The 11372-nt window shown below is 36.4% G+C and overlaps 1 long non-coding RNA gene across 1 annotated transcript in view; it reads right to left on the reverse strand.

The window, feature by feature from the left end:
* The window catches only part of LOC138350767 (uncharacterized), a 9548-nt gene extending 1661 nt beyond the window's left edge, over positions 1-7887 (reverse strand). Inside the window, exons 1-2 of the long non-coding RNA XR_011222276.1 lie at positions 7785-7887; positions 4733-4839 (exon numbers count right to left, since the gene is read on the reverse strand). This is a non-coding gene — a long non-coding RNA (uncharacterized lncRNA). The remainder of the gene's footprint in view (positions 1-4732; positions 4840-7784) is intronic.
* Between the last annotated feature and the right edge of the window lie 3485 nt (positions 7888-11372).

Raw genomic sequence — 11372 nt, forward strand, 5'->3', positions numbered from 1 at the left:
GCATCTATCTGGACCTAAAAAAGGCATTCGACAGTTCCACATAGAGAGGTTGTTCTGGAAACTGGAAAATATTGGAGGGGTGACAGGTAAGCTTCTAATATGGATGAAAAATTTTCTGACATAGAAAAATGAGGGCAGTAATCAGAGGCAATGTATCGGACTGGAGAAATGTCACAAGTGGAGTACCACAGGGTTCAGTTCTTGCACCAGTGATGTTTATTGTCTACATAAATGATCTACCAGTTGGTATACAGAATTACATGAACATGTTTGCTGATGATGCTAAGATAATAGGAAGGATAAGAAATTTAGATGATTGTCATGCCCTTCAAGAAAACCTGGATAAAATAAGTATATGGAGCACCACTTGGCAAATGGAATTTAATGTTAATAAATGCCATGTTATGGAATGTGGAACAGGAGAACATAGACCCCACACAACCTATACATTATGTGAGAAATCTTTAAAGAATTCTGATAAAGAAAGAGATCTAGGGGTGGTTCTAGATAGAAAACTATCACCTGAGGACCACATAAAGAATATTGTGCGAGGAGCCTATGCTACGCTTTCTAACTTTAGAATTGCGTTTAAATACATGGATGGTGATATACTAAAGAAATTGTTCATGACTTTTGTTACGCCAAAGCTAGAATATGCAGCTGTTGTGTGGTGCCCAACAACAGAAGTTGGCCCATATCTTAAGAAGCACATCAACAAACTGGAAAAGGTGCAAAGACATGCTACTAAGTGGCTCCCAGAACTGAAGGGCAAGAGCTACGAGGAGACGTTAGAGGCATTAAATATGCCAAAACTAAAAGACAGAAGAGGTGATATGATCACTACATACAAAATAGTAACAGGAATTGATAAAATCGACAGGGAAGATTTCCTGAGACCTGGAACTTCAAGAACAGGAGGTCATAGATTTAAACTAGCTTAACACAGATGCTAAAGAAATATAAGAAAATTCACTTTCGCAAATAGAGTGGTAGACGGTTGGAACAAGTTAGGTGAGAAGGTGGTGGAGGCCAAGACTGTCAGTAGTTTCAAAGCGTTATATGACAAAGAGTGCTGGGAAGACGGTCTCATCCTTTAACTACACTTAGGTAATTACACACACACACACACATACATATTATATATATATATATATATATATATGTCGTACCTAGTAGCCAGAACTCACTTCTGAGCCTACTATGCAAGGCCCAATTTGCCTAATAAGCCAAGTTTTCATGATTTAATTGCTTTTCGACTACCTAACCTACCTAACCTAACCTAACCTAACTTTTTCGGCTACCTAACCGAACCTAACCTATGGAGATAGGTTAGGTTAGGTTAGGTAGGGTTGGTTAGGTTTGGTCATATATCTACGTTAATTTTAACGCAAATAAAAAAAAATTGATCTCATACATAATGAAATGGGTAGCTTTATCATTTATTTTATCAGGCTGAGAAGTGCGTTCTGGCTACTAGGTACGACATATATATATATATATATATATATATATATATATATATATATATATATATATATATATATATATATATATATATATATATATATATATATATATAACTGAAAACTCACACCCCAGAAGTGACTCGAACCCATACTCCCACAACTGGTATGTACAGGGACGCCTTAATCCGCTTGACCATCACGACCGGACATAAGGAAGTGATAGCCGAGGCTATATGAACCACTTCCCCGCCGGCACTCGGATGGTAATCTTGGGCATAGCATTTTATCAAATCACCTCATTCTTTGGGGCACACGTGAGGAACACAAATGCAAACAAGTTTGCATTTGTTTGCATTTGTGTTCCTCACGTGTGCCCCAAAGAATGAGGTGATTTGATAAAATGCTATGCCCAAGATTACCATCCGAGTGCCGGCGGGGAAGTGGTTCATATAGCCTCGGCTATCACTTCCTTATGTCCGGTCGTGATGGTCAAGCGGATTAAGGCGTCCCTGTACATACCAGTTGTGGGAGTATGGGTTCGAGTCACTTCTGGGGTGTGAGTTTTCAGTTGTATATAGTCCTGGGGACCATTCAGGCTTGTTTGCATATATATATATATATATATATATATATGTCGTACCTAGTCGCCAGAACGCACTTTTCAGCCTACTATGCAAGGCCCGATTTGCCTAATAAGCCAAGTTTTCTTGAATTAATGTTTTTTCGACTACCTAACCTAACATTTTCAGCTACCTAACCTAACCTATAAAGATAGGTTAGGTTCGGTCATATATCTCTATTAATTTTAACTCCAATAAAAAAAGAATTGACCTCATACATAATGAAATGGATAGCTTTATCATTTCATAAGAAAAAAAATAGAGAAAATATATTAATTCATGAAAACTTGGCTTATTAGGCAAATCGGGCCTTGCATAGTAGGCTGAAAAGTGCGTTCTGGCGACTAGGTACGACATTATATATATATATATATATATATATATATATATATATATATATATACATTATATATATATATATATATATATATATATATATATGTCGTACCTAGTCGCCAGAACGCACTTTTCAGCCTACTATGCAAGGCCCGATTTGCCTAATAAGCCAAGTTTTCATGAATTAATATATTTTCTCTATTTTTTTTCTTATGAAATGATAAAGCTATCCATTTCATTATGTATGAGGTCAATTCTTTTTTTATTGGAGTTAAAATTAATAGAGATATATGACCGAACCTAACCTATCTTTATAGGTTAGGTTAGGTAGCTGAAAATGTTAGGTTAGGTAGTCGAAAAAACATTAATTCAAGAAAACTTGGCTTATTAGGCAAATCGGGCCTTGCATAGTAGGCTGAGATGTGCGTTCTGGCTACTAGGTACGACACATTATATATATATATATATATATATATATATATATATATATATATATATATATATATATATATGTCGTACCTAGTAGCCAGAACTCACTTCTCAGCCTACTATGCAAGGCCCGATTTGCCTAATAAGCCAAGTTTTCATGAATTAATTGTTTTTCGACTACCTAACCTACCTAACCTAACCTAACCTAACTTTTTCGGGTACCTAACCTATCCTAACCTGCAAAGATAGGTTAGGTTAGGTTAGGTAGGGTTGGTTAGGTTCGGTCATATATCTACTTTAATTTTATCTCCAATAAAAAACAATTGACCTCATACATAATGAAATGGGTAGCTTTATCATTTCATAAGAAAAAAATTAGAGAAAATATATTAATTCAGGAAAACTTGGCTTATTAGGCAAATCGGGCCTTGCATAGTAGGCTGAGAAGATAGTTCTGGCTACTAGGTACGACATATATATATATATATATATATATATATATATATATATATATATATATATATATATATGTCGTACCTAGTAGCCAGAACGCACTTCTCAGCCTACTATGCAAGGCCCGATTTGCCTAATAAGCCAAGTTTTCATGAATTAATTGTTTTTTCGTCTACCTAACCTACCTAACCTAACCTAACCTAGCTTTTTTTGGCTACCTAACCTAACCTTACCTATAAATATAGGTTAGGTTAGGTTAGGTAGGGTTGGTTAGGTTCGGTCATATATCTACGTTAATTTTAACTTCAATAAAAAAAAATTGACCTTATACATAGAGAAAAGGGTTGCTTTATCATTTCATAAGAAAAAAATTATAGTAAATATATTAATTCAGGAAAACTTGGCTTATTATACATATATATATATATGTCGTACCTAGTAGCCAGAACTCACTTCTCAGCCTACTATTCAAGGCCCGATTTGCCTAATAAGCCAAGTTTTCCTGAATTAATATATTTACTATAATTTTTTTCTTATGAAATGATAAAGCAACCCTTTTCTCTATGTATGAGGTCAATTTTTTTTTATTGGAGTTAAAATTAAGGTAGATATATGACCGAACCTAACCAACCCTACCTAACCTAACCTAACCTATATTTATAGGTAAGGTTAGGTTAGGTAGCCAAAAAAAGCTAGGTTAGGTTAGGTTAGGTAGGTTAGGTAGACGAAAAAACATTAATTCATGAAAACTTGGCTTATTAGGCAAATCGGGCCTTGAATAGTAGGCTGGGAAGTGCGTTCTGGCTATTAGGTACGACATATATATATATATATATATATATATATATATATATATATATATATATATATATATATATATATATATATATATATATATATATATATATATATATATATATATATATATATATATATATATATATATATATATATATATATATATATATATATATATATGTATGTCGTACCTAGTAGCCAGAACTCACTTCTAAGCCTACTATTCAAGGCCCGATTTGCCTAATAAGCCAAGTTTTCCTGAATTAATATATTTACTATAATTTTTTTCTTATGAAATGATAAAGCAACCCTTTTCTCTATGTATGATTTCAATTTTTTTTTATTGGAGTTAAAATTAACGTAAATATATGACCGAACCTAACCAACCCTACCTAACCTAACCTAACCTATCTTTATAGATTAGGCTAGGTTAGGTAGCAGAAAAAGTTAGGTTAGGTTAGGTAGGTTAGGTTGTCGAAAAACAATTAATTCATGAAAACTTGGCTTATTAGGCAAATCGGGCCTTGCATAGTAGGCTGAGAAGTGAGTTCTGGCTACTAGGTACGACATATATATATATATCGGACAATTAGTAAAAAAAAAAAAAAAAAAAAAATTAAATTATTTTACCTTGTACCTAGATCCACCAGGCCTGTTTGGTGCCTGTTTCAGTACTTCAGACATCTGGAAGGTCACATCCTCCTCCTCAACTTGTGGATGTGCGTTGATAGATGATTCTGTAAAATTAAGTTATTTATATAATAATAAATTCAGTATAACAATAATATTCTGTAAAATTAAAAGTAATTTATACATCAATCAGATAAAACTCTCCAGAGATGGTGATACACAACATATAAAGGACAAGTTTCAGAACAAAATATGCATTTAGGAATAAGGTTTTGTACATGTAGGTAGCACATGAGAAAATAAGTGGAAGGTGATCAAGTTTATATTAACATGTTAATGACTTTGTTAAGGCTTTGCAAGAATGAAAAAATATTAATAATATAATATCACCTACCAATTAATTGTACATCATTTATAAGTCAATTATTTGCATTATTATTATTCAATACTAATGATATAAAAATGCATTTTGTAATCTACTATTTATGCAAGTATTAAGCACAGGATCATGAAATAAACTGCACAATACTGTAATGGATAAACCAATTAAGTTTACATTTTCCTATAGCTAAGTCAGTCAGTTCTATTAGCAGCAGAGAACAATTATGCCCAACCTCTATTAAATGAAACAATCTTAAGAGCAAGTGATAGAAATATAATCATTTATGCTTGGGATTATGGCAAACCTCCAATCAGATGTAAATCAGGTCTTTCTATGGGCTACAGAAAATAACATGGTGATTAACGAACATAAGTTTCAGCTCATGCGCTACGGAAAAAATAAAAAATATAAAAACGGAAACCACTTACAAAACTCAGTCAAATCATAACATTGAACGGAAAAGCAACGTAAAGGATTTGGGTGTACTGATGTCAGAAGGCCTTACATTTAAAGAACACAATAAAGTAGCCGTCACAACTGCAAGAAAAATGACAGGATAGATAACAAGAACTTTTCACACTAGAGATGCTATACCGATGATGATAGTTTTCAAGACGCTAGTGCTCTCTAGAGTGGAATACTGCTGCATAATGAAAGCCCCTTTCAAAGCTGGAGAAATTACTGACCTATACTTATGCATTTATCTTCGGTTTAACACAACAGGCACCAGACACACGCTAGGCATCATACACACTAGGATAAAACAAACATTAGGCCAGAAGTCAGAAAAGAATTCAAAGAATTTTACTGGAAAGGCTTGCTGTTAGGAAAGGAAGTAATTGAGATGAATTAATGCACAGTATGTCAATTTTGTGAAATATATGATAAAGGAACAAAAACATTTATACCAAAACAAAGATGCAGAACTAGGAAACGGGATTTGTTCAACTGAAATTTCAAGACGGACAGAGACCAAAAGACACAAAAATGGAATCAATATACGAAGAGGCCAAACCCCCAAACATACCAGTAATACAAAGAGAAACAACTACACGGCAGTGAGGAGAGAGGCAGAAAGAAATTTTGAAAAAAAGGAACAAACAAATGTAAAGTAGAACAAATCATATTCTATAAATACAGCAACAACCAATTGCAGGTAAAGGATAATATTCAGAGCTTTTAAATGCATGGATGGCGAAATACTCAAGAAATTGTTCACGACTTTTGTTAGACCAAAGTTGGAATATGCAGCGGTTGTATGGTGCCCATATCTTAAGAAGCACATAAACAAACTGGAAAAGGTGCAAAGACATGCTACTAAGTGGCTCCCAGAACTGAAGGACAAGAACTATGAGGAGAGGTTAGAGGCATTAAATATACCAAATATACTACACAAATATATATACTACACATGCACAATAAACTACCCTACACAGGCTGAGTATGGTGTGTACAATAAATTATTAGCTAAAAGATAAGACTGAGTTTGTATAAATGGGGGTTAAGTCAGAGTGGGAAAATGTAAGTGGAGTGCCTAAAAACCCTGTCCTGGGACCTCTGTAATTCATAATATATACAAATAATTTAGACTCAGGTTTGATCAGCAATATTTGAAAATTTCCAGACGATACAAAAGGGATTTTTTTCTGGATTCAGGATTATTTTTTTATGGCTGAAAACAGGTTTTCAGCAATAAAAGAAATACAGTATTGCTGGAACAACCGTCGACATCTTCAAGAGAAAACCTGAACATCTTCAAGAAGTGAAGATGACCTTGAGAAGAAGTATAGGTTGGGAGAAGTATAGGTTAGGAATTGTCTCCAAAGAATTCTCAAAGAATTACTCGTTATTGCTATCCAAGATAATTAGACGAGCCAAAGCTAAATACTACGAAGATAAATTTACCCAAATAAAGAGTACCTTACCTAAAAATATGTATGTACCTTACGTAAATAAACATTTGATTTTGAAGTGCCGGACAAACAAGGCTGTGGTGGATATGTGGGCCTGAGGGGCCTGTCCAAGCAACAGCCTGTTGGACCAAGCTCTCACATGTCAAGCCTGGCCTTGGAAGGGCTTGGTGAGTAGAACAACTACCAGAACCCTATAATGCATGTATCAAGGTGTCCAGGCAGTGAGCACCACATAATGCAGTGCAGTCCTGTAAGAATAAGCACAGTAAGTATGGGCATGGAGGGGGTGCAGCAGTGGCTTGTGAAGGGCTGGAGAGTAAATGGACATGCCCAGGGGTAAAAAGCATTAGGGTAACAGAACATAGCCCATAAAAATAGTAATGACTGTGAATGAATAATTATATGAATGCAATAATATTTCATATCTCAATAGGAATACTAAGCAGGGTGCAAGACAAGATACTGGTGGTGATAGTGGTTGGTACAAGTCCTCACATCCCCACAGACACCAGTAACAGCCCTCACCTCCCAACACAGTACCCTTGTAGCGAGTTAATCTTATACTCGCTTCATTATCTTATAGCATAACTAATTAACACTAATTACAGAAGCTACACAGGTGATACTTTGGTGTGAGTTGAGCGCACTGAGCGTCGGTATCGCTACACCCTTGTTCCTTAACAACCCTTTGGACCTTTATTACAGAAAAATAGAATCAATTAATTTAATAAAATATAAAATATAAGTGCTTACTTACGATAATACTATCGGTGGAACACAAAATCTTCTTCTTCTTGATAGTAGGTGCAGTTTGCATGAAGGGTTAGTCCTCGCCATGACTGAACTGACGACAAAATGGCCGATGTGTTGATATGGCGTCAGGTGACGCTGTGACGTCACAGGTGAGGGACGCTTTGCGCATTACTCCCTCGTACTTAAAAAGTACTACAGGTACTTTTTGGTTTTATTTTTGAATATGGCAGAAGTTGGACAGCTTTTCAAATCATTATAAGGGAGTGAGTTCCATAGACTAGGTCCCTTTATTTACATAGAGTGTTTACATAGATTAAGTTTGACTCTGGGGATATCAAAGAGATATTTATGTCTGGTGGGGACGTGGCCATGTGTTCTATTACATCTGTCCAGGAAGAGTTTCAGAACAGGGTTTGCAGTTAGAAAAAGGGCTTTATAAACGTAATTTACACAGGAGAATGTATGGAGTGAATTTGTTTAGCATGTTTAAGGATTTGAACAAGGGAGCTGTGTGTTGTCTGAAGGTAGAGTTATTTATTGTCCTGATAGCAGATTTTTACTGGATGATGATGGGCTTGAGGTAGTTTGCAGAGGTTGAACCCCAAGCACAAACGCCATAAGAATGATAGGGATAGATAAGTGCATAATAGAGTGAGAGGAGAGCAGAGTAGGGTACATAATATCTGATCTTAAACAGTATACCAACTGTTTTAGAAACCTTTTTAGTTATGTGTTGTATATGGGTGCGGAAGTTGAGTCTCTTGTCTAAGTATAGGCTAAGAAACTTTCCATCATTTTTATTGCTAATGTTTACATTATCTATCTGAAGCTGAATTGCATTTGTTGATTTGTTTCCAAATAAGATATAGTAGGTCTTTTCTATGTTTTGTGTGAGGTTTGTTGGTTGACATCCACAAGTAGACTTTTTTTAATTAATTGTTTACAACATTATTTAACAGGAGTGGGTTGGGGTCAGAGTAGATGAGTAGTATCATCAGCCAACAATATAGGTTTAAGTATGTTAGAGACATTAGGGAGATCATTGATGTATATAAGAAACAGGAGGGTCCTAGGATGCTGCTCTGTGGCACCTTTACGGTAAGTGGTAGAGTGGGAGAGGTTATATCATTGATGGCTTCATATTGGTGTCTGTTACTAAGATAGGATCGGATATAGTTTAGGGCAAGGCCACGGATTCCATAATGGTGGAATTTAAGTAAGAGGTAGTTATGGTTAACAGTATCAAAGGCCTTTCTCAGGCCGATGAAGAGTTCAATTGGAAACTCACTTTTGTCAAGGGCTGAGAAGATTAAGTCAAGCAGACTAACAATAGCATCATTGGTACTCTTTTGGGAGCGGAAGCCAAACTGACAGGGACTTAGTATATTGAATTTTACAAGATTGGAGTAGAGCTGTTTGTAAAAAAAAAAAAAAATAATTTTGATAATATAGGTAGATTCGATATGGGTCTGTAATTATTTATGTCTGCCGTGTTACCTCCTTTATGAACTGGCGTTACTCTTGCTTTTTTAAGGATATCAGGGAAGGTATGACACTCTAGGGATTTGTTGAACAGCAGTGCTATGGATGGTGCAAGGGCATGGGAGGCACGCCTGTGTACCATCGATGGTATTTCACTAATGTTCCCAGCTTTGGTTTTTAGCGAGTGAATGATGGACACAACATCTGTAGGGCTGACCGGAGAGAGGAGAAGAGAGTTTGGATAGCTGCGTGAAAGATATGTGGTAACATATGTCTGAGTCTCTGGGATTTTTCGGGCAAGGTGAGCACCAAACGATGAAAAGAAGCTATTAAATTCAGTTGCTGTTTCAAGATCTGTTGCAGGTGTATAACCATCCTTGGAGATTTTTATCTTATTATGTGAATGTTGTTTAGCTCCTAGGATGGTAGAGATGGCTCTCCATGTGCTTTTTATGTTGCCTTTTGCTTCTTTGAATCTATTCTCGTAATAGGAACGCTTTGCTCTTATTATACTGGTAAGCACTGATGAATACCTCTTAACTACTTCTTTTCCAACTAGGCCAATCCTAAGTTTTTTTTTCATATTCATGTTTCTTGTCGATTGCTTTAAGTATGCCATTAGTGAGCCAGGGATTATTTAACCTTTTTGCCAGTTACTTGCTTGGTGAGGAGAGGACAATAAGTATTGTAAAGGCTTTAAATTTTGGAAAGAGGCTAGTTAACGAATTATTATCCTGTGTATTGATAAATTTAGATTCCCAGTTTACATTGTGGAGGGCATTTGTGAGATTGCCTATTGCCGCTTCACATTGTAACCTAAAGGTAATTTTCTTGTTACCTGGTGGTGTTATGGCCATGTTCGCTACAAGGAAGGTAGGATAGTGGTCAGTTGTTCTGTCAGTGATTATACTTGATGTAAGAGGAGCTGTTATGTTGGTCCATCAGTGATCCAGGGTAGTCGCAGATGTTTGAGTGACTCGGGTGGGCCTGGTGATTGCGGGGATGAGCATACAGGAATTCATGCTGTTGAGGAAACAGTCTACTTGAGGGTTATTTTGTAGCCCTAGGTCAATATTGAAATCACCTCTGAGAACTATGTGATTTTTGTTGAGATTATTGTTTATGATAAGGTTCCTCAAGTTGTTATTGTATTTGTGTCTAGCTTCAGACACAAGCATGTTACAGTTATGTCTTAAAGAGTTGAGAGCAATTAAGGATGATAAAGAGTCACTTACAACTAATGTATCAAGTTTGGATACTTGTACACATTTCAGTGCAAGGAGCAAGGCAAATAGTTCAGTCTGAAGGGTAGAGGCCCAGTTGTTTATACGGACTCCCCACTCAAAATATAAGTCATATCCTATTGCCAGGACAACTGCACTTCCAGCTGCACCCGTTGGGCGCTGTAGGAAACCTTCAGTGTATATGATTTGAGAGAGAGAATGCTCTGTGGACAGAGCATCAATATGGCTTAAGACGTTGAGCTTTGCCTCAAGACAAAGCTGGGACTGATCTCTAATTTGCTCCTTTGATGGAAAGGGAGGGATTAAAATTGAAAAGGGTGTAATTTCCTACAGTGCAGGAAAGTGCTATTAGCCCCTCTTCCCGACAAGCCAGCAGCTGCTCTCTTACAAAACGTTTTACTTTCAATTACACGTCCTGTTTCACCACGTACCATCTTCACCCTGTCTACCTTCCATAGCCAATTTTTCCAATGCCTCAATCCTCTTATCTAGTTTGTTTAGATACTCCAAAATTTGATTACCATCCTCAGAGGTGACCATATTGTCCTGAACCTTGTCGTCACAAGGTTTCAGTTTTTCCACTGCATGATTTACTTTCCCCAAGCTCGCCTTTACTTTCTCCCACACATTGATCATAGGGGCTGTCGTTGGCTTCCAACTGTCTCCTCCATGTTCCTCTTGCACAATCTTTCCTTGCTGCAGAGGATACATCTATCCTGCTTGTAGGACCCGTCCTAGTCTCTTTCAGATGAGGCTTCATGGGGCATAGAGAGGAACCAGCATTGTGGCTGCCTCGACAGTTGCAACAAAATGGGACGATTTTTTTCACTTCTTTCAATCTTGACTACACTCTCGCGAGTCGTGTT

This window comes from Procambarus clarkii, chromosome 5 (genome assembly GCF_040958095.1).
Source record: "Procambarus clarkii isolate CNS0578487 chromosome 5, FALCON_Pclarkii_2.0, whole genome shotgun sequence".
In the NCBI taxonomy this organism is placed as follows: domain Eukaryota; kingdom Metazoa; phylum Arthropoda; class Malacostraca; order Decapoda; family Cambaridae; genus Procambarus; species Procambarus clarkii.